The sequence below is a fragment of the Puma concolor genome, chromosome D1, assembly GCF_028749965.1.
Source record: "Puma concolor isolate L17-30 chromosome D1, mPumCon1.1.hap2, whole genome shotgun sequence".
Taxonomy (NCBI): domain Eukaryota; kingdom Metazoa; phylum Chordata; class Mammalia; order Carnivora; family Felidae; genus Puma; species Puma concolor.
The window spans coordinates 93903008-93925536 of NC_141676.1; the positions used below are offsets into that span (position 1 = coordinate 93903008).

The 22529-nt window shown below is 47.6% G+C and overlaps 1 long non-coding RNA gene across 1 annotated transcript; it reads left to right on the forward strand.

The window, feature by feature from the left end:
- The first annotated feature begins 5220 nt into the window (after positions 1 to 5220).
- LOC147576876 (uncharacterized) lies at positions 5221 to 8336 on the forward strand. Its single transcript, XR_015240572.1, has 2 exons — positions 5221 to 6369; positions 8283 to 8336. It is a non-coding gene; the product is annotated as an uncharacterized LOC147576876 (long non-coding RNA).
- The last annotated feature ends 14193 nt before the right edge of the window (positions 8337 to 22529 follow it).

Genomic DNA, 22529 nt, shown 5'->3' on the forward strand with positions numbered 1-22529 from the left:
GAAGATGTTAGGAATGCAAGCTGGTGCAGCCACTCTGGAAAACAGTATGAAGGTTCCTCAAAAAACTAAACATAGAACTACCCTACGACCCAGCAATTGCACTACTAGGCATTTATCCAAGGGATACGGGTGTGCTGTTTCGAAGGGACACATGCACCCCCATGTTTATAGCAGCACTATCAACAATAGCCAAAGTATGAAAAGAGCCCACATGTCCATCAATGAATAAATGGATAATGAAGATGTGGTATATATATACAATGGAGTATTACTCGACAATCAAAAAGAATGAAATCTTGCCATTTGCAACTATGTGGATGGAACTGGATGGAACTGGTATTATGCTAAGTGAAATTAGTCAGAGAAAGACAAAAATCATATGACTTCACTCATATGAGGACTTTAAGAGACAAAACAGATGAACGTAAGGGAAGGGAAACAAAAATAATATAAAAGCAGTGAGGGGGACAAAACAGAAGAGACTCATAAATATGGAGAACAAACTGAGGGTTACGGGAGGGGTTGTGGGGGGGATGAGCTAAATGGGTAAGGGGCACTAAGGAATCTGCTCCTGAAATCATTGTTGCACTATATGCTAATTTGGATATAAATTTTAAAAAATAAAAAATAAAATTAAAAAAAAAAGATCACAGAAGATGTGGGCAGTGCTCCCCAACCCACTCTGCCTCCTTAGTGAGGGAGATTCTGGAAGGGAGAGTCAGGGAAGAAGGTGTATTAGGATTCTCCAGAGAAACAGAACCAATAGGATGTGTGTGTCTACAGAGAAAGAGATTTCTTTTTTTTTTTTTTAATGTTTATTTATTTTTGAGAGAGAAACAGAGTGCAAGTGGGGGAGAGGGGCAGAGAGAGAGGGAGACACAGAATCCGAAGCAGGCTCCAGGCTCTGAGCTGTCAGCACAGAGCCCAATGTGGGGCTCGAACCCACAAACCGTGAGATAATGACTGAGCTGAAGTCCGGTGCTTAACCAACTGAGCCACCCAGGTGCCCCAAGAAAGAGATTTCTTTTAAGAAGTTAGCTCACATGATTACGGGCGTGGACAACTCCCCAGATCTGTAGTCAGCAAGCTGGAGGCCCAAGAGAGCCTATGGTGTGAGTTCCAGTTTGAAGACTGGAAAGCTCGAGACCCAAGAAAGGCTGATGCTTCAGTCCAAGTCCAAGGGCAGAAGGAGATTGATGTCCCACCTCAAAGCAGTCAGACAGGAAGAGTTCTCTCTTATTTGGGGGGAAGGTCCACCTTTGTGTTCCACCCAGGCTTTCAACTGATTGGATGAGGCCCACCCACATGGTGGGGTTGGGGGGCAATCTGCTTGACTCAGTCCACTCATTCAAATGTGAATCGCATCCAGAAAACACCCTCACAGACACACACTGAATAATGTTTGATCAAATATCTGTCACACTGTGGCTCTGTGAAGTTGATACCTAAAAATTGACCGCCCCCAGCCCCCACCCACCCACCCAGGGCAGAGCTACAGTCCTGTCTGGAAGGGAAGAGGAGGCATGACCAGAATGGGCGAGCAGGTCTAGGGCTCCTGTTTCGGATGCTATGGGAGCACAGGGGCCAGGAGAGGCTTTTGAGAGACAACAAAGTGCAGTGGTCAGAATACAGCTTTGCCTCTTCATTATCGTGTAATCTTGGCATGTAACTAACCCCTCTGAGCCTCAGTTTCATTTATATAATTGTTTCCTTGAGAAAAATAAATGGTCTTATGCATATATAGCATCTGTCTATTAAAATTATTTATGCCCCTTGAACTGAAGAAAGTCAACAATTAATTCAACAAACATTTCTTGAACATCTACTAAGTGCTAGGCATCATGCTACCAATGGCAGGGCACCTTCCTGTCTCTCTTCCCCTCTTTCCCAAAGAGCATCAGCCAAGCCAGGGTAACCTGGTACTGTGCTTTGCTCTGGGCATGCTCAGTACCCAGGCTCTGGGGCAGGTGAGGTTGTAGGCTCCCCGTGTTTCGGTGCCTGCTTTGCATCCTCCCCTCCTGTCCAGGTCCTTTGCAGGGCCCCTCACTGTGGGGCTTCCATCGACAACCTTCCTGGGTCCCAAGGGCTCACATCAGCACCTGCGTCGTTGCTTTGGGAGATCCTGGAGGGAGGAGGAGGGGGTGGTCTAGAGACAGGAGCGATGAGGGGCCAACTCAGGAGTGTTCTCTTGGCTCAACTCAGAAGGTAACAAGGATGGACTTGGGGATCCAGACTCTTGACTTGTTTGAGCTGAAATTTTGGAGAACCAGGGCTGAGGGCTCTGAATGGGTCAGTGAGACCCACCTTATGGCAGAGGAGCCCTCCAGTAGCCTTCTGGAGAGATGGCCCTTCAGCCCCTTCTATTGGCCAACTTTGGGTGGGCACTGCAGTAGCTATATGACCCCGGGCAAGCAACATACCCTGAACTTCCTTGTCCTCATCTTTAAAATGACCATGATAATGACTACTTTTTCAAGTTATTGGACAGATAAGATGCGACCACACATACCAAGCACCTTGTAAGCCCCTAGCACATAGTATACACTCAATAAACGTTCATTCTTGCCCTCTTTCTGTTTTGGGTGAACTAGAATCTGCCTTCCTGACGCTGCTATTGTCAGGGTTGAGCTCTTCCCCCGAAACTTTGCAAAATTACTCCTATCCCTCTTCCAAATGAAAGTCATTCAGAATTTGAAAACAGCATGTCCAGTCCTTGTATTCTCTACCTAAATAATAATACCATTTATCGCCAGGAATGTGCTGCATGGGCTGGGTGTTTTCAACACTCCATGAGATAGTACTGCTATCCACATTTTACCAATGGGCTCAGATTCCCTCTACTTTTTTCCCCCGATGAATCGATCCCCCATTCTCCTTGTAGCTCCATGACCTTTGAGCACTTTCCAGTTTGTCCCCACCTGAGACGGTCCCCTCAGGGCTGGCCAGAAGCCCGTGGAACTGCTGGGTTCCTTTTCTCTCTGACAAGAAGACTCAAAATCCCTCTCGGTTACAAACTGTGTTACAGTTTTGCTGATCCATCCAGCTAACATTTATTTCTGTGTTCTTGGGTCCTCACCTAGGCCCAGGAGGAAGCCTGGACGGAACTCAGTATTCTGAGAGGAAATGGTGGCTCCATGGGGCTCCCCGGGGTCTTTGGCCAAAGTAGTGGTCCGGGTACAATGAGTGCTCGCGGTTCCTGGCCGCTGCCTCACTTTCTGGGAAACTTCTGCCTCACTGTGGGCAGCGGCACGTCAGACTTCTCCAGGCTGTTGCGACCATTTTGAACCCTGATTCTGAAACCTGAACAGAATGTGGAAGGATAGGGACAGCTGGACTGGAGCAGAGGAAGCAGATGCTCCTGGAAAAAAAAATGGCTTTTCCACATGTGTCCATGTGCGCCTTGTCAGAGGCCAGCCATAGGCCCTCGGGGACCCCAGCAGGAGATGAGCTGAGGGCTGGAGAGGAAATGGGCCAGAGGCTCCGCAGTGGTGGTGGCTCCCGCTGTGTTCCTGGCTGAGAGGAGGAGGGGGAGGGCAAGAGGGACAGAGGGCCCTGCAGGGGTCACCGCTTAGTCACTTTGTTAATTGCCCTTTGGAGACCGGAGAGGAAATGAACGAGGCCCTAGATAGAGGAGTGAGGAAAGGGAGACCAACGGATCAGGAGAGGAAGGCAGGGGAGGACTAAGCTGAGGTGTGACTATGGTGGCTAGTGCCCCCTTTGGGGGACGGGAGGCAGGCCTGTTTCCCGTGCCAGCTCTACCTGGTAGCCAGCCCTCCTTCCATCGGCTGTACCGTTGCCGGAGACTTTCACAGCCAGCCCTCCCACGCCACTGTGGGTGGGATACTCTGTCTCTCTGGGCCTCTGTTTCCTCATCAGTTAAAAATGGGGTTGTCGTGCCGGCCCAGCAGCTTCTCAGGGTTTTCATAAGAGCTGGAGGAGCGGGTGCGTCAGAGAGGACGGCGAGAAGCAGGAACCGCTGTGCAAACGCACGGGGCTGTGGACAGAGCGGAGCTTGGAACCAGGAGGGTGTTCAGATCCCGGCTCTGTGGCCCTCTGGCAGAGTGACACCAAGCATGTTACTTCCCCGCTCCAGAGCTCAGTCCTTTTCCGTACACGAGGCTGATTCTTCAGCATACGCCACAAGAAAAATGTTAATTCGGTTTTGTGAGATAATAGTTTTGTGATTATGGAAGGCAATGTTCCTACTTTTCTTAGATGAATGCTAAGACATTCAGGGATGAGATGGAATGATGTCTTCAGTTTATTTTTCTGCAAAAATAAAGCAGGTCTTTAGTTCTACCTTGCCATGAGGATTTTTATAGGGCAGACGCAAAACCTGCTTGACATCAGAGTCAGCATTTTTTATTTTCTTTTGGAAGCACGGAGTTACTGAAAAGTTGTGTTAGGTGTTCTCTGTGGAAGTGGTAAGGAGGAGAAAGGAGAGTGCCTCTGGTGGCAGTTAAGGAGACTTCCTTGAGTTTGGGGATGGATCAGAGGTCACTGGGTCCCCAAGAGAGGATGAACCTCCAAAGGCCAGGCCCCTGACCCATAAAGGGCAGAGAAATGGAAAGTCCCGTGAAGGGTTGGCCAATGGGAAGGTCAGTAGCAACCATGATGGACCCAGGGTTATAAGCGTCTCCCTATATTCGGTACCTTGTAAGCCTCGCAGATCTTGGTGGGGCTCTGGGGGGAAGGGGGAAGGGGCCCCGGTAATGGAGGCAACTTTATTTGATTTTAATGCAGTGAGGTCCACACCCACCTCACTGCTATTATTATTATTATTATTATTATTATTATTATGTTTCCTCTGTTATTATTATGAAACAGACTGGAGCCAGGGCGTGACACTGGGTGCCAATGTGTGCTGCTCCCCGCTTCAGTGACAGGAACTTAGGAATGGCTGAGGCTCTTCCCCGGGAAAGGTTCTGGGCACTTCCCTGCTGCAGCTGGCAATGGGGCTCCCACCATGCCTGGAGTGACGGTGTGAGAACAGGTGTCTGTGGCTGAGGACCCGACCGGAGAACTCAGCCTTGTCTGGACCAGTGGGTATCTGTCGGGACCAGGCTGGGGGAGCGGGCCAGGCACTTGAGGTCTGTGGACGAAGCCAGGGCCCAAGGAAACCACTTGTCTCTCTTTCTATCTGCAGGCCTGGTCTGCTCCCCACACCCCGTCCCATGCCCTGCCCTCCACCCCCACCCACCCCCCCCAACCTGGCTAGATTCTCCAAGTTCCCTGGCTGGGGAGCAGGAAGGGGTAGGGAGTTTCCAGAATGTCTCCGTAGAACTCCTGGGGGAGTCTTGGCAACTGGAAATTGTCAGTCGTCTCCTTGACAACCAGCAGCCAAATAATTCTGGGAATGGAGGGGGGAGGAGAGCTCTCTGCAGGGTGGCCAAGAGAAGCAGCCCTCAGCCCCCAGAAAACTCCGCTCCCCCATTACCTGCGTCAGGCGGGGGCCCATCAGGAGACCAAAACCACACAAGTGAGTTGAAAAAAGGATAAAGAATTGATAACTAGACATAACGCTGCTCACGAGGTAACGAAAGGGCGACAAGAGAACTGCTCAGGTGTCGCGGAGGTCTCGGCAGTGGCCGGAGGGCCTGCCACCGCCTGGGCTGGGGAAACCAGAGGAAGAGGCTGCAATCGCTAACCCTTAGACATTTTGAGGAGGGACCCAGAGCCCTGGGGAGGAGGCTCTCAGCCAGAAGGAAGGAAGGAAGGACGGACCCCTGGGCTTGCACCCAGACCTCTGAGGAAGAGGCACCTGCCTGTGAGGGCCGGGTCTCTGGAGCTGGCGTGTGGGGTGCGTAGCGTATGGTGAAGCTTGAAGTACTAGAGACATGGCAAGCTGGATTCAGCTGCTGCTCCGGGATGGGCCTGCTGCGGGGTGAGGGGGGAAGGTTGGGGTGCCTCTTGCAGGGAACACACGGACACAAACGGGAAGGCAGGCGGTCACCCTTCCTCCTCCAGCCTGCAGCCTCCCCTCTAGTGGCTCTGGTCACAAGGATCCAACAGGGAACAGCTGGCCAAGCAGAGACGGGACTCACAGGGCCCGAGGCCACCTTCTCAAAGCAGTGTACAGAGGACGGGGCTGGGGCTGAGAAGCCAGAAATTTCAAGTATTCGTCACCGCAAGGTGGGGAAGTTCTGGTCTTCCAGCCCCGGCTTTACTGAAAAGAGCAGTGCCGAGCACACGGGAGATCTAATATCGTCTGGCCTCTGCTGTGGTTGATTCCTGAGAGTGCACATGGGCAGGCCTTCCCGGACTTACTCTGGCTTGTCTTGAAAAGTTCCCGACGTTCCCAGGCTCTACAGCTGCAAGGAATTTGTATAACCGTAATGATGAAAATAACAGTAATGAAGAAATATTTAGGTAAGAGGGGCCTATGAAAATGGACTACAAATCACTTTGACCAAATCATATGGTAAGGCGAAAGGACAAGATAAACAGATTCATGGGACAGAAATAGAACCAAGTCCAGAAATATACCCCAGTACGTATGGATAATACACAATAAAAGTGGTATTTTAAACCAGTGGAGAGAAGGATAGTTTATTTGATCGATTGCGTAGGCCCCACTGGCTCTTTGAGAAAAACAGAATAAGGTTTGTCTCTCTACCTCACGTGTTATTAAAACTAAATTTCAAATAGGTGAAAGATTTAAATGTATTTAAATTTAAACATTTCAAACCACTTGTATGCTGTTTTTCACATTTAAACAATTTCACGAGGAACTATTTAAAACAGTTTTAAACACTGCTTAAAACAATTTAACGAGGAAAACATTAGAAGAATATTCATACAATTATTAATTTTTGAGAGAGACAGAGACAGAATGCGAGTGGGTTGGGGCAGAGAGAGAGGGAGGCACAGAATCCGAAGCAGGCTCCAGGCTCGAGCTGTCAGCACAGAGCCTGACCGTGGGGCTCGAACTCACGGACCGCGACATCATGACCTGGGCCGAAGTCGGACGCTCAACCGACTGAGCCACCCAAGTGCCCATAAGGAGATTTTTCCAAACAAAATGGAAAATCCAGAAGCTAGAGGGGAAAAGGTAGACATACATTTTTTTTTTTTTAATTTTCAAAGGATAAAAGATCACATATACAGAGACAAAAGACATTACAGACTGGAGACAAAATTTCAACATCTACTACCTATAGAGGTTTGACATCTGTGGCAAAGAGCTCTGAGGCAAAATGAGGAAGAGAAATAGGCCAGCAGGAAAATGGACAAAACATACGAATACATTTGTATTTGTATCAGAGATGGTCAGTGCATTCAGGGAAAGATGCTTAACCTCACTAATAGAGAAACGCACATTTTATTTTTATTACATAAAAAAATTGTTGGGGTGCCTGGGTGGCGCAGTCGGTTGGGCGTCCGACTTCAGCCAGGTCACGATCTCGCGGTCTGTGAGTTCGAGCCCCGCATCAGGCTCTGGGCTGATGGCTCGGAGCCTGGAGCCTGTTTCCGATTCTGTGTCTCCCTCTCTCTCTGCCCCTCCCCCGTTCATGCTCTGTCTCTCGCTGTCCCAAAAATAAATAAAAACTTTGAAAAAAAAAAATTTAAAAAAAAAAAAAAATTGTTTTTAATGTTTATTATTCTTGAGAGAGAGAGAGACAGAGTGTGAGCAGGGGAATGGCAGAGAGAGAGGGAGACACAGAATTGGAAGCAGGCTCCAGGCTCCGAGCTGTCAGCACAGAGCCCGACGCGGGGCTAGAACTCAGGAACTGCGAGGTCATGACCTGAGCCAAAGTCGGACGCTCAACTGACTGAGCCAGCCACCCAGGTGCCCCAAGAAATACACATTTTAAAAGCACGACTTCACTTTTCCTTTGTCAGAATGGCAAAACTTAGAGTGAGGAGAGCCACCGCTGGAGGAGATGTGGGGGAAGCAACTCGCAGTCCCAGGTGTGGAGATGGGAGTTACCCGGACTTCTGAGAAAGGGATCTAGTAACATGTATGAAAGCTAAAAATATGCATCTCTTGGGGCGCCTGGGTGGTTCGGTCGTTTAAGCGTCCAACTTCAGCTCAGGTCATGATCTCTCGGTTTGTGGGTTTGAGCCCCACGTCGGGCTCCGTGCTGACAGCTCGGAGCCTGGAGCCTGCTTCGGATTCTGTGTCTCCCTCTCTCTCTGCCCCTCCCTGTTCGCACTCATATCTCTCTCTCTCAAAAATAAATAAACATTAAAAAAAATTTTTTTAAATAGACATCTCTTTGACCCAGTTATGGGTTATTTCATATGTCATGACATGTCATTTCTGGTCATTTATCCTACAGAAAATGAATGAAGAAAAGGAAGGAAGGAAGGAAGGAAGGAAGGAAGGAAGAAAGGAGGGAGCGAGGGAAGAAAGAAAGAAAGAAACGAAGGGAGGAAAGAAGGAAAGAAGGAAGGAAAGAAGGAAAGAAGGAAGGAAGGGAAGAAACAAGAAAGAGAAAGGCAGCAAACTCCAGCATTCAAGGATATGCATTAAAAAATTGCAAAGCTTTTTTTTTTGCAGCGACAAAAGTACAGTACTGGTAATCGTTGAATGATACACATAGGTCCATATACCGTAATGTTCTGCAACTATTAAAAAGAGTAAATTACAAAAAGACAGATGCTGTATGATTCTACTTTCCATACCTCTAACGTAGTCAGACTCGGTGAAACGGAAAGAAAAGTGGTCGCCAGGAGCTCGGGTGAGGGGGGAATGGGGAGTTGGTGTTTCATGGGCACAGAGTTTCAATTTTGCAAGGTGAAAAATTTGTGGAGGCTGGCTGCACGACAGTGTGAATATCCTTAGCATCAGTGAACTGTACCCTTAAAAATGATTAAGGTGGTACATTTTATATCTTTACCACAATTTAAGAAAAAGAATACATTTAGAAGGATTTTTGCGATGTTAGGTGAGAAAAGCAGCTTGAGGAGAAATCTACGTAGAATTTGTAAAATAAACGACATATTTACATAAATGTAAGTAAAGACCTCCAGGGTAATCCAGACCTGCCTGGCTATGACCTCAGTCCTCTGATTCCAGAGTGCTCTCCACGCTCCACAAAGCCTGGGATTCCAGCAGGAGCTGGCAATTGAACTAGGCTCACTGGCTTTCTCTGCCTTTGGGTGGCAAAGCACCCTTTCAACTCCCGCCCCTATGTTTCCCGATTTCAACCTTCCTCCCACAAACACCAGGCCCCCACGGGCTCTGGCACCACCAGCCAAGGCCCACAGCTGTTTCCAATATTCTGCACAAACTTTATTGAAATGAGAAGCCCTGTTTATCATCCCTCAGGCCCCAGCTCCTCCTGATTAGGTACATATGACCTGACCTGTCAGCAGGGCCTGAGCCAGCAATCAAAGAGGAGATTGTTCTGAGCCAGGAGGTAAGGGGGCAGGTGTCTGGGGAGCTGAAAAGGGCCCAAAGGAGTCTCCGACCAACCAGGGGTGGACGGGGGATATTCTCAGGCTGACAGCAGAAGGGGAGGGCAGAGCCGGGTAAATTCTTTAAGGGTCACCGGTCTGCTTGTCTTCTCTGGCCATATCTTCTCTCTCTCTCTCTCTCTCTCTCTCTCTCTCTCTTGCATCCAAGCCTCTTCCAAAAGACATTTCCTATAGCAAGAATATCTCTCCATCCCCAAGCTCCAAACTCAGTCCCAATTCCTCTTGCCTTTGATCTCTAAGCTGTGCCAGGAAACCCCTCCAGACATAATAAAAAAGAAAAGGCACCTCTTCACAATTCCACTCCTCCTAGAGCTGCAGAATCATTAACACTCAAATATTGAAGATACCTTAGAGATCATCTAAGTGTCAACTCCCTCTCAATGTGGAAAAATCCCTCTACCTGGTCCTGCTTGTTGATGCTTGAACATTCTGAGCTCTGTGGTCCAATATGATAGTCCCTAGCCACATGTGGCTATTTAAAAATAAACCTCACATCTGGATACATATCCAAAGAAAGTGAAATCAGTACCTTGGCGATATATCTGCAACCTCATGTTTATTGCAGCATTATTCACAATCACTGAGATATGGGAACATCCTAAGTGTCTACCATATACGATGGAGGGGCTCCTGGGTGGCTCGGTCCATTAAGTGTCTGACTTGATTTCGGCTCAGGTCATGATCTCACAAGTTCATCAACTCATTTATTCAGTTCATGAGATGGAGCCCCGCGTCGGGCTCTGCGCTGACAGCGAGGATCCTGCTTTGGATTCTCACTCTCCCTCTCTCTGTGCCCCTCCCCCCCCACACACACTCTCTCCCTCAAAAATAAATAAATAAACTTTTACAAAATATATCCAATGGAATATGTCTCAACCCTAAAAAAGTAAATCCAGCCATTTATGACAACATGGATGAACCTAGAGGACATTATGCTAAATGAAATAAGCCAGAGGACGACGTATTCCATATGGCATATATGGAATCTTATATGCGGAATTTAAAAAAAGGGGAAAAAAGTCAAACTCACAGAAACATAGTAGAATGGTAGTCGCCAGGGGCTGGAAGGTGAGGGAAATGGGGAGGTGTTGATCAAAGTGTTCAAACTTTCGGTTACAAGATGAATATGTTCTGAGGATCTCATGTACAACATGCTGACTATGGTTAATAATACCGTACTATGTGCTTGAAATTTGCTGAGAGTAATTCTTAAGAGTTCTAACCAAAAAAAGAAAAAAGCTAACTATGTGAGATGATGGATATGTAAATAAATTGGATTGTGGTAATCATCTCACAATGTATACTTGTATCAGATCATTTCATTGTGCACTGTAAATATATACAATTTTATTTGTCAATTATACTTCACTAAAACTAGGGAAAATTCGTTTAAACTAAAAATGCAGTTTCTTAGTCATACTAGCCACATTTTGAGTGCTCAATAGCCACGTGTTTTGGACAATACGTTGAGGAACGTGAAGAATCTCATATTTTCCTCTAGTTGCAAGCTAACAAATTAATCTGCTAGTTTCACGAATGCTAGCAGAAGACATGAGACTCCCGGGTCTGAGACAACGGACTTTATTATTTATAGCAATATCAGTAGCCAGAGTATCAGCATTTTCTTGCTCCAGTTTCCTGAGCTCCAATTCTCAAAGAGTAACATGAGGAGGGCCTGATGATTCCTATACATGCAGTGGGTTCCAATACAAGAGAGGAAACCCCAATTTAGGGAACCTGAATCTTTTATAATGGGCAGGAAGCAGGCTGTGTTTTTTGGCTCTGGAGGAAGACATTATCTCTGCCTTCCAAGACTATTGGCTACACAAATGTCCTTGAAAATTGTCCAGAAAAAGGTAGTCAGTGTCTCTCCTTGAAAGATGTGCAGAAATGCAAAAGACCCCTGGAGGATTGTCTCCCAGCACAATGTAGATATTGAACATGTCCATCATTGCAGAAAGTTCTGTTGGACAGGGCTGCTCTAAACAATGGGGAGCTAGCTGCTTTCCTAGGTTCTCCTCATCAGTCCTGAATTCTGACTAAAGGATTCAGAGAGAAATGAGCCAGCATTGGTTCTCTGCACTCTTACATGTAAGTTTCAAGGTGTCTTCCTCGATGCAAATGTTCTTTCACATCACATTTCTTGTCTTTCTTAACTAAGCTGTGAAAGGCTGGGTGTGAGTTAACATTTACATGGTACTTCACCCAGGGCTTTCATGTGCTGTGTTCATGAGGACACCGAGTCCAGGAGGGGCAGAGGAGACACAACCAGGAGGTACTCCTCAGTGGTCCGACTCTCCAGGGCAGTGGTTACCAAACTTCAGCAAGTGTGGGAATCACCTGGAAGGTTTGAGAAAAGAGCCTGTTGAGCCCCATTCCCAGAGCTTCTGATTCAGGAGGTCTATGGTAGAGCCTGAGAATTTGCATTTCTGAGGCCTTCTCAGGTGATGCTGATGCTGCCAGCCTGGGGACCACACTGTGACAGCCACTGCCCTTGTGGGATGGGAGCACTTGGGGCAACATCCAAGGTGATACACAGATGACAATTTTTATCTTATCTATATTTGTGCTTTAAGGCATGTTGAAAAATATAACCAGTGCACATCAAACTAGTTACATTAAAAACAAAAAATTGTATGTCTATTTATTCTTGAGAGCAAGAGAGACAGAGTGTGAGTGGGGGTGGTGCAGAAAGAGAGGGAGAATCCAAAGCAGGCTCCAGGCTCCGAGCTGTCAGCACAGAGCCTGATGCGGGGCTCGAACTCATGAGCCACAAGATCATGGCCTGAGCTGAAGTCGGATGCTTAACCAACTGTGCTTCCCAGGCGCCCCCAAACTAGTTACATTTTAAACAAAAATAAATTGATATAAGGATGTATTTACATATATAAACACAATCTCTCAGCTTCCACATTTATAAAAGGGCATTAAGTTCTTACGAGAGTTTCCCAGGCCTTGTGAGGGTCTACTTCCTCTCTCCCTCCCTCCCTCCCTCCCTCCCTCCCTCCATCTCTCTACCTCTCTTCCTTTGGGAGAAGGCACAATCCCCACCCTTAGGCTGCTTACAGTCTAGGGGACACACTCTGTCACCTTTAAATGCTAAGAAACTGTCAGAAACAGTCCCAAGTCCCCCAAGCTAAGACAAAAGCTACCCTTCCCTCTGGCTGAAGCCTGAGGATTCCAGAAGGAGGAACAAATCCTAGCTGAGGGTAGGGTCGTGCAGCCGCTTTCCAGATGGGTGAGCCTGGGCCCTCCAGCTCACCAGCTACCTTCTGCTCGGGACTTAGCAGTGCTATCTTTCCCTTCCGGGGCAGCTACCTTGAATTAAAAAGCATCCTGAGCCCCAACCCATGTATAGGGATGGAACTGAGGAGGCCCAGACAATCCATCCAGGACAGAATCCACGATCCTTTCCTAGAGCAATAAGGCCTTGTCTCAATGGGCCCAGTCTTAATGGTAGGAGGGCCATAGGAATGACAAAATAGGGCTTAACGAGAAAGGGAGACAAATAGTCTTGTGACCATCAGCATGAAGAAACTTCTCTGCAGGAGCCCCTTTCAAGGAGCTCAGGTCAAACCAACTGTCCGAAGGGCTGCTAACTGGTAGAGGGGCAGCCTTTTAAGTGAACCTCTAAATGCAGGCTTAGGGCTGAGCCCTGTAGGCTTCAAGTGGTGTTTCCATCACACCATTCATTCCATGGGGCTTTCTGCTCCTTGCCCTCCTCGTTTTAATGATCTCAGACAGACATAAAAATGGCTGAGCTCAGCACAAGTGACTGAGACATGAACGTTGCCTCAGGGTCCCCGTGGACCCCAGCTGGGTACCATGCCGCCCTCGGTTCCATTTTGACAGGATAAAGTGAACTCATTTATTCAGTTGTTTTAAGTGAGCTCACACTAGGCGGTGCCAGAGAACGGAGACATAAATCTTTCCCAGCACACGGAGTCATTGCCAAACACCTTGGATAAAACTTTCTGCTTGTTCAAGATAGTTCTTCCTCCCCTCCAAAACCGAGGAGGGGAAAAGTGCTAAAAATTGAAGGGAACGGAGGGAGGGTGTTAGCAGATTCTGGGAAGGACAAACTTGTCAACGCTTTGGCCTAATAAAAATTCTTCCAGTAAGAAAGGCAAACTTTTAACTCAGACATTTTCCTTCATACTCTGGGTGGGTGCAGAGCAGAGGGCGTCCCTGGTGGTTTGGTCCGGCTGCGGGTTAACCCTAGATGAGGAGCAAGGAACTTTCTTACATCTCTAAGGGGTAAGAAACCAGAGGTGGGTCTGTACCACCTGTACCAGAGGTGGGTCAGCCGGTCACACTTCACCCTTTGGGCAGTGGGTACAGCCTCGGGCGCTTCTGGACAGAGCAAACCCAAGCAGGCTGTTAGAAAACATCTTGAAAACTGTCCCAACTGGAGAGAAGGCTTACCTCGGGAGTACAGAGCCACTCAGAGAAGGGACAGTGAGTGATGTGGCCCTTTGTGGCTGCGGGATGAACCGCTTTTGTTTTTCTGGTTCACGAAGAGATTCCTTAACCGTTTTTATTCTTTGCCAACATGTGAAAGCAACAAACAGGTAGAAGAAAGTCTATAACCTTACTATCGTAACCTGAGCTGTGAACTTACTATCCCGACAAGGTATCAGATGACTTCGTGTTTCTCGTCTATTCTATACATATACTTTTAAAAGGATAATGGTCATAATGGTCACAGAAGTCTAACCACCTAGCCACCCCTGCCTCCTCACTTTTTAAAAAAAAATTTTTTTTTACACTTGTTTATTTTTGAGAGACAGAGAAAGACAAAGCACAAGTGGGGGAGGGGCAGAGAGAGAATGAGACACGAAATCTGAAGCAGGCTCCAGACTCCCAGCGGTCAGCGCAGAGCCTGACGCGGGGCCCGAACTCACAAACCATAAGATCATGACCTAAGCCAAAGTCGGACGCATAACCGACTGAGCCAACCAGGCGCCCCCCACCCCCACCCCTACCCCCACCCTTTTTTTTCAGCCAAGAATTCCACATACATCTGTGTTCTACAACTTTGCTACTCAAGGTGTGGTCTGCACACGAACAGCACGGGCACCACCCAGGCGTCCCTGAGCTCAGCGAGCTGCACAATCGCACTCGCCCAGGCTGATTTCTGTTTAGGTCGCAGCCTGAGACCGGGCGCGCTGAAACACGTGAGCCGGGACAAAGCTCTTGTCTACACCGGAGCTGCACACTTTCTCCCTCCGCCCCCTCTTCCTGAGGGCATGGAACACCTGTGAGGGCTCCGCACCGGGCCGGGTGCTGGGACCTGGAGGATCCAGTAGAAGGGTCTCTGCCTCCCCGCCCCGCCCTGCCCTGCCCTGCTTCGCCGTCTAGCAGAGGTGAAGCAGGGACAGCACTGCGGGGTCCTCCGCCACGTGGAACAGAGGTGAAAAGGTTTTAGAGCTGGAAGGATCCTTGGGGGACAAGGCCATGGCAGATGAAGTGGCTTCACCCTGGCACAGAAGGGACTAACACCACTCCAGGTGGGGCTAGAACCTGGGTCTCCTGACCCCTGCAGCATACACCAGTCTCCGTCATCTGGACTCCCTCTCGGGCAGACATGTGGGCATGCGTGGCCCAGCCCGGGTACAGCCAGCTGAGTCTCTCCAACACCCCTACCCCCCAGTAATACCAGCCTCCTGGCCCACGCCACGCCCGTTCCCTCCGTCTTTGCTCCTAGCATGTCTCCGGACATGGGGACAGAAAAGACCACCATGAAATTAAATACTGCACAAATTAATGTATGGACCGAATAATTATAACTGCCAAATGGATGCAGTCAAATAAAAATCCAGAGTTTTTTGGGAGTTGACAAAATGGATCTAAAATTAATTTCAAAGAGTAAAACTAGTAATGATATTTTTTAAAAATGAGAGGGAATTGGGGCGCCTGGCTGGCTCAGTCGGTTAGACATCCGACTTCGGCTCCAGTCACGATCTCACCATTTGTGATTTCTAGCCCCGCATCGGGCTCTGTGCCAACAGCTCAGAGCCTGGAGCCCGCGTCAGATTCTGTGTCTCCCTCTCTGTCTGCCCCTCCCCTGCTCATGCTCTGTCTCTCTCTCAAAAATAAATAAACATAAAAAAGATAAAAAATGAGAGGGAACTGCAATAGCCAAGAGGAGGACCAAGCCCTTAGATTAAAACAATTATGTAACAATACTTAAAACTGTGGTACTGGCACAATAAACTGGAATCAAGTAGATAGAATCCTATCATATGTGCATGGATGTGTAGAAATGTACTATGATAAAGGAGAAATACAAAGAAAATGGAAAAAGGAAAGGCTCTCTCAATAAATGGAGTTGGAATCATTAACATTTTTTTAAATGTTTATTTATTTTTGAGAGATAGAGTGCAAACAGGGGAGGGGCAGAGAGAGAGAGGAGACACAGAATCAGAAGCAGGCTCTGACCTGTCAGCACAGGGCCCGATGCGGGGTTCGAACTCACAAGTGGTGAGATCGTGACCTGAGCCAAAGTCGAACGCTTAACCAACTGAGTCACCCAGCCATCCCAGATTTATTAACATTTAAAAAAAGATTTTTTTTTAAAGTTTATTTATTTTTGAGGGACAGAGGGTGGGCAGGGGAGGAGCAGAGAGAACGAGGGAGACACAGAATCCAAAGCAGGCTCCAGGCTCTGAGCTGTCAGCACAGAGCCTGACACGGGCCTCAAACCCACGAACGTGAGATCATGACCCGAGCCGAAGTGGGACACCTAACTGACTGAGCCATCCAGGTGCCCCTTAACATTTTTTAAAAAGAGGGGTGCCTCGGTGGCTCAATTGGTTGAGCATCCAACTCTTGATTTCGGCTCGGGTCATGATCTCAGAGTTTGTGGAATAGAGCCCCGCATTGGGCTCTGTGCTGACAGCATGGAACCTGCTTGGGATTCTCTCTCCCTTTCTCTCTGCCCCCTCCCTCACTCATGCTCTCCAGAGCTCTTTCTCTCAAAATAAACAAACTTAAAAAAAAAAAAAAGAAAGAAAGAAAATGTGATCAATTTGATATACTTCCCACCAGAATAAATTTCAGATGGATTAAAGTCAAATATCTTTATTTTTAAATGTTTTATTTTGAGAGAGAGTATAAGCAGGGGAGGGGCAGAGAGAGAGGGAGACACAGAATCCAAAGGGGACTCCAGGCTCTGAGCTGTCAGCACAGAGCCCGAGGCGGGGCTCAAACCCATGACCCATGAGATCATGACCTGAGCTGAAGTTGGATGCTTAACTGACTGGGCCACCCAGGCGCCCCTCAAATATCTTTTCTAAAGATAAAATTACAATAATAACTGAGAACAAAACTGGATATTTTCTAGAGCAGTGCTAACATTCTAGAACCAGAAAGTCAAAACTCACAAAACTATTGATATATTTTACTATAAAAATTAGATAATTTTGTATGTAAGCCATGATATAAATTAAAAAGGCAAACTGGGAAGACACGTTTTAGGAAAAATGGTTAATATCTTTATTTTATTTGGAAAAATCAGCTCACACATGTATTTCACGTAACTCGATAAGGACAACATTAAGATCTCATAAGTTAAATGGGCAAAGGACACCACAGATGTTTTTCAAACGATGAACCATATTAAAAAAAGTTCCAATCTCGTTTGTATTAGAAGAAATGTAAGCCAGAAAAAGTTACCAAGCAATTTGAAAATGAAAATACCCCTTGCTGGTAAGGCGGGGTGAAATCAGAGGGGCGGTATAAACGGGTGTGGTTATGGCCCTCTGGAAGCAATTTGGCACAATCTATCAAAAACCATAAAAATGCTCTTTTTTTTTACCTAACACTCAAACTTAAATGTCTCTCATCCCAAGAAATAACTCAAAATAATGGGCAAGAAGATCTGCTCCATTACTTACAATCCTGTAATTTTGAAAAACTGGACAGCACATAACTGTTCAGCAAAGCTGAACTGTGAACAGCTGAATGCACTGTGTTATATTCACCTGATAGGAGAGTCCAGCCAATTATTATTTTTAGTAATTCCAAAGACTACTCAGCACCGTGAAAAAAACACTTGAATGTTTCAAATAGAGAGGCATCACGTATATGCACTAGGACTAGCTACCAATAGTCATACCAAGAGGGAAAGGATGGCATCGAGATAATAATTGTTATGATGAAGTAAATGGGATATTTTATAATGTTCCCCTTGCTACTTTTATTTGCTGTTTTATTGCCTTTAGAATATAAATATTAAGTGAAAAATAATCCACATTCTGCATGAGTTGATGAAGATAGGTATAAAGAGATGGTCACACGGGGAAGAAACCGGTGAATCTGAAAGTTGAGACAGGGTGTAATTAGAACTTAATCACTCCGTTTTCTTTTCCTTTGTGGAAGACAATCTTCCTCTGTGCAAAGCTTCTAGGGCTCATGTTCTTCTGTTTGTGTAGCTCTGCTGTGCGGAGTCATGGACACATGGTATCTTGGAATGGACAGTCTCCGAGATCATTGTATTCCAAACTCCCAGTTAATGCAAGAACCACAAGTACACAATATCCATTGCAAGTGACCAGAACGGATGCTTCTGATGGACTGAAGAGTCCCACGGATGGGGAGCTCACTACCTCACAAAGCAGCCTGTTCAGACTCTGCCTTCTAAATCATGCCTGAGGCTGTTATACTTGACCATGTCTCTAAACCTCACAAAAAAACAGGCTTCCTGGTCAGTCATTTCCTTCCAACTGGGATTCCAAGCCACAAATCACAAACTAAGGGACTGGAGTAAAACCGCATCATTCTTCCTAACACAAGAAAAATATCAAGCTCAAAATAAGACATTATCCCCACTCATGAAAATGTATTCTAGAAAGGGAATACAGAAACCCACAACCATTGTACTGAAGAGAAGAAAATCACAGGCACAGATAAATTCCCAAAGAAGAGTGTGAGATAGTTTGCCCTAATTTCTCTCTAAAGACTAAGGACTTCAGGAGGTTCTCATTTAGAAAATTCTTTCATTTTTTTCTGGAATACAAGACAGGGACAGCCATCTTTTCAGTGCTCATCTTTCTTAATATATTAGAGCTTCTGGTTGTCTCTAATCGGAGTAGAAGTTGAAGCTGATGAACTGGGGAAGGAGGGTGGGAAGTTCAACATGGGCAGTGGGTCTCCATAGCTTTTCAGGACACACTGTTACTTCTCTTAACCCGGAATCACCCCATTTCAGGTGTGTTTCCTGTATTTCATTAGAAGTTGCCTGAAAGTTGCCTGTTTGATGGTGAGGTGGAAAACCACATTATAAAACGATAATGGTGCTTCAACTCCACCCAAATTTTTAAATGATAGTTTATGGAATGTTATGGATAGTTTTAAAATGATGGGTTGCAAAGTGTTATTTGGCAGGTGGGACACAATGTATCTTCCCTGCCCCCCCCCCTCAAATTCATATGTTGAAGCCCCAACCTCAATGTGGTGGTATTTGGAAGTGAGGATTTGGGAAGGTAATTAGGTCATGAGGGTGGGGACCTCATGATGGGATTATGGGATTAGCACGAGCTAGCTCTCTCTCTCTCCCTGCCACGTGGGGATGTAGTGCGAGGGCAGAAGAGAGTCCTTTCCAGAAACTGAACACTGCTGGACCATGATCTTGGACATTCCAGCCTCCAGAATCGTAAGAAATTTCTGTTGTTTAAACCACCTGGTCTGTGATATTTTGTTACGGCGCCCCAGCTGACTGAGACACAAAGCAATAAGGAAAGTTAAGGGAAGAGGGCAGCATCTCAAGATGATGGCTCTGACAGCCTGCCTCTGAGGGGCACCAGGCAGCACAGCGGGGGTGGGAGGGAGGGGTGGGAGAAGGTTAGAGCCTGGCTGGCCCACCCCTCCTTAGACAGCAGGCAGCACAGCAGAGCCAAGAACATGGGAAAATGCAGGACCTAGAACCGAAAACATTAGCCAGGGAACAGGGTCAGCAGACAGAAGGCTACGGGTAAAAAAAATAAAAGGATACAAAATTCTGGGGCAAGTTCTTTTCGGATTCTTCCAAAAACAGAAAGTTGGTATTCCTTGAAGCATAGCCTGAGATATTTCACAGTCTGTGGGTTACAATGTTATGAGTGTCTTTAATACACATGATGATTCCCTACAAGTGGTGGGGGGTTGGAGCGAGGGGGTAGGATTTAAGAGGACCCAACTCTCACGTTAGTCCTGTAGTAAAGCTAACATATGCCCCAGCTGCTGGGCCCCTCGTGCCCTCTGGACCGGCATGCGCGGATTCTCCGTTCAACAGTAGGAAAGAACAGAGCAAGGCCCTTGGGCTCAGAGGGTGAAAAAGTGCAGGCCCGCAGAGAGGTCCTTGCTCTGAAGTCCCATTTCACCTTCTATCCCAACAGCTGTGTCGTCTCTGCTCGGAGCCTTTCTGTTGGGGTCCCCACTTGAATAAAAGGAAGGAGACAGAGCCTCTCAGGGGACCAAGCGCAGAAGCGAGGCTGGACACAAGCAGCCTCTCTCCCCAGGGCTGGAAAGGCACTGCCATCTCCCCCAGCCAACCATCCTCTAAGACTTTCCACCGTTGATCACAAGTGCAGAGACCGCCAGCCGCTTCTACGGGGACCAGGCTTTGCTGGGGAGGATCAACACTTGCTCATGACCAAGAGCAATAATGTCTCTTGAGAAGGGCTGTCAGACATCCTACCAGACTGTGACCAACACCTCCGCCTTTCCTATTATTCATAGTTGCCTTAGATCCAGCACCCAACATCCAGAGAGCTGTGCCCCAGGAGGGGTGTTCACTCACAACTCCCGCTGGGAATCACAGCCCTGCTCTATGTAATCGTGTATTTCAATATGCTAACAGTAGTAAGCTGGCCAAGATAAACGGAATGGAGTTGGTTTAGTATTTAATGCCAAGTAATACACAGCTGATTAATCCAGCCCACAGATGCGCTGAAATCATCTGGTTATTCCTTGCTTCTCCATTGACTCCTTCCTCAGGCAGGCATCAACTGAGAGATGACCTTGGCCGGGCCACGCACGGTGTGATGTGAAAATTGCCTGCAGTTCCCAGCAAGGAGCTGCACCCTGCAAAACAGCCTTTGGATTGTTGACTCACCAAACCGGACAGCCAGCGTTAAGACGGCTGTGAGGCACACAGAACACAGGACGGCTCTGCTGCCTCCTAGGTGGCGAGACGAAAGAATGTGAGGAGAGGGGCAAAGGGGAAGGCCGAAGAATGCCACTATTTGCAGACCCTGTGGGAACAGTTGCCAAATGGAAATTCCTGAAGACATTTGTGAGGGTAGCTGGTAGATATCCCATCAGAGGTCTAACTGGAAGGGGAAATGGTGAAGTTTTATTTAGAACACCGCAATGCAGAGAGGAGTATGATGCAAAGTCCCACTCGATTCTCAAATAGTAAGAGAGAGCAGAACACCTTGACATCCTCCCTATCCTCAGTCATCCTATGCCATATGACTGGTGTTCAAAACTAGGATGGAAAACATCAGGGAAGAATGTTAGTGAATGAAGAAATGGCAAAGGAATATTTACTGGGCAAGTATTTACTGAGCATCTGTTATGCAACGGTCACTGTGTTGGGGGCTGGGTACGGACGGAGCGGACAGCAAGACCGACCACAAACCGATGGCAGTCCAGACAGGAAGGCAGACACAGTGCGAGGAAAACCCGAGTGGGATCAGAGGTGGGAGTTCAGCTTCCTACAAATTCTGTCGCTGGAGGCTCTTCTTTGTGTCGGTCTCCTCCTGAGACCGAGCTCTTTGTTAACTGCTACTTTGCCTGTGCCTTCAGCTCCCCTCCACTGTACTTCTGGGCTCTGCCTTCCCAGGGTCTGGCTTTTTTTTCCACACGGGGCTAGTCATGGTGATGAGCAGGGCCTGGGAGGCTGCCCCAGCGGACCCGTGTTAGGAAAGCATAGGGTGGTACCAAGTACATGACGAGTGGCACCATTCAATACATATTTCTCGTAAAAGGAGCCGCACAGTGTCTTCTCTGGGAAGCCAGCCCACATGGCGCTGGGGGTCCCTCTTCTGTGCTGCACCAACAGCTGCACACCCCTCTGTCCTTCGGCATGGTCCGAGGCTGCTGTTATTCTGAATTCTGAGGTGACCCTAACATCTTTTCCATCTCCCTCTCGCTGGTGTTTGGTGTCAAGGACGCACAGGAAACGTCTGCCATGGGGTGAGGATGCCGGACGGTTTCCACGTATTTCTGAGCCCTGCTCATGGGGACAACACACAGGCAGGGGGCTACGCACGTGGAACACCAGAAGAGAGAGGCCAGAAACACCCTTCCAGGCCAGGCCAACGGGAGCACTCACTGCGGCTGCTGGTGGCACTCTGGTGGGACAGAGCCGGGGCCTGGACAAGCTGCAGGCTGCAGACCGGCTCGAGCTTTCTGGGAGGGTATCGATTTCCCCTGTTTCTGCAAGCCCACTGTTTCACTGGTTAGCAGCAAATGTGAGAAATGAAAAGCATTTCAATGGGACTTACAGGAAAACGTCTGGGATTCTCAGATACACCTTTAAGTTTTTAAAAGCAAAACGTTTTGGCTCCCTTGAAATGTTACTTCTTTAATAAGGAGAGTGGGTTCCACCCCCCCACCCCCCGACTGGCTGTTTTGAAGAAAAGCCTGTAATAAAGCCACGTTTCCAGAGCCTATTAGATAGCAAATGATCCTCTAATTTGAAGACATTAAGAAGCCAGAGAAAATATTTTCACAATGTGTATGTCACATGAAACAGTAAAAAAGCAAAATGTTCTCTTTCAAATTGTTTTACTTTTTGAAGGTTTCACCCTGAGCTCCAACCTAAGGGGTGTGTGTGCACGCGTGTGCGCGGGCACTCCCAAGCATGCCTGCACGAGGAGGGGGAGCAGACATGTGAGGGAGAAGGACACTAGTGGCTCTAAAGGGCCGCCCAGGGAGTGAGGCCTGGAGCTGTCGGGCTTCTTCCTGGCCCGCGGCTCAGATCCCAGAACTGGTGAAGTTCTACTGCCATCTCGTGGCACCGTGACACGTTCACAAGAGGCACACTCTGCTCAGACCCTACAGACGAAGTTCCCCAAACACCCCAGTGGCCCACACAAAGATGTTTACCTGCAAAAAGG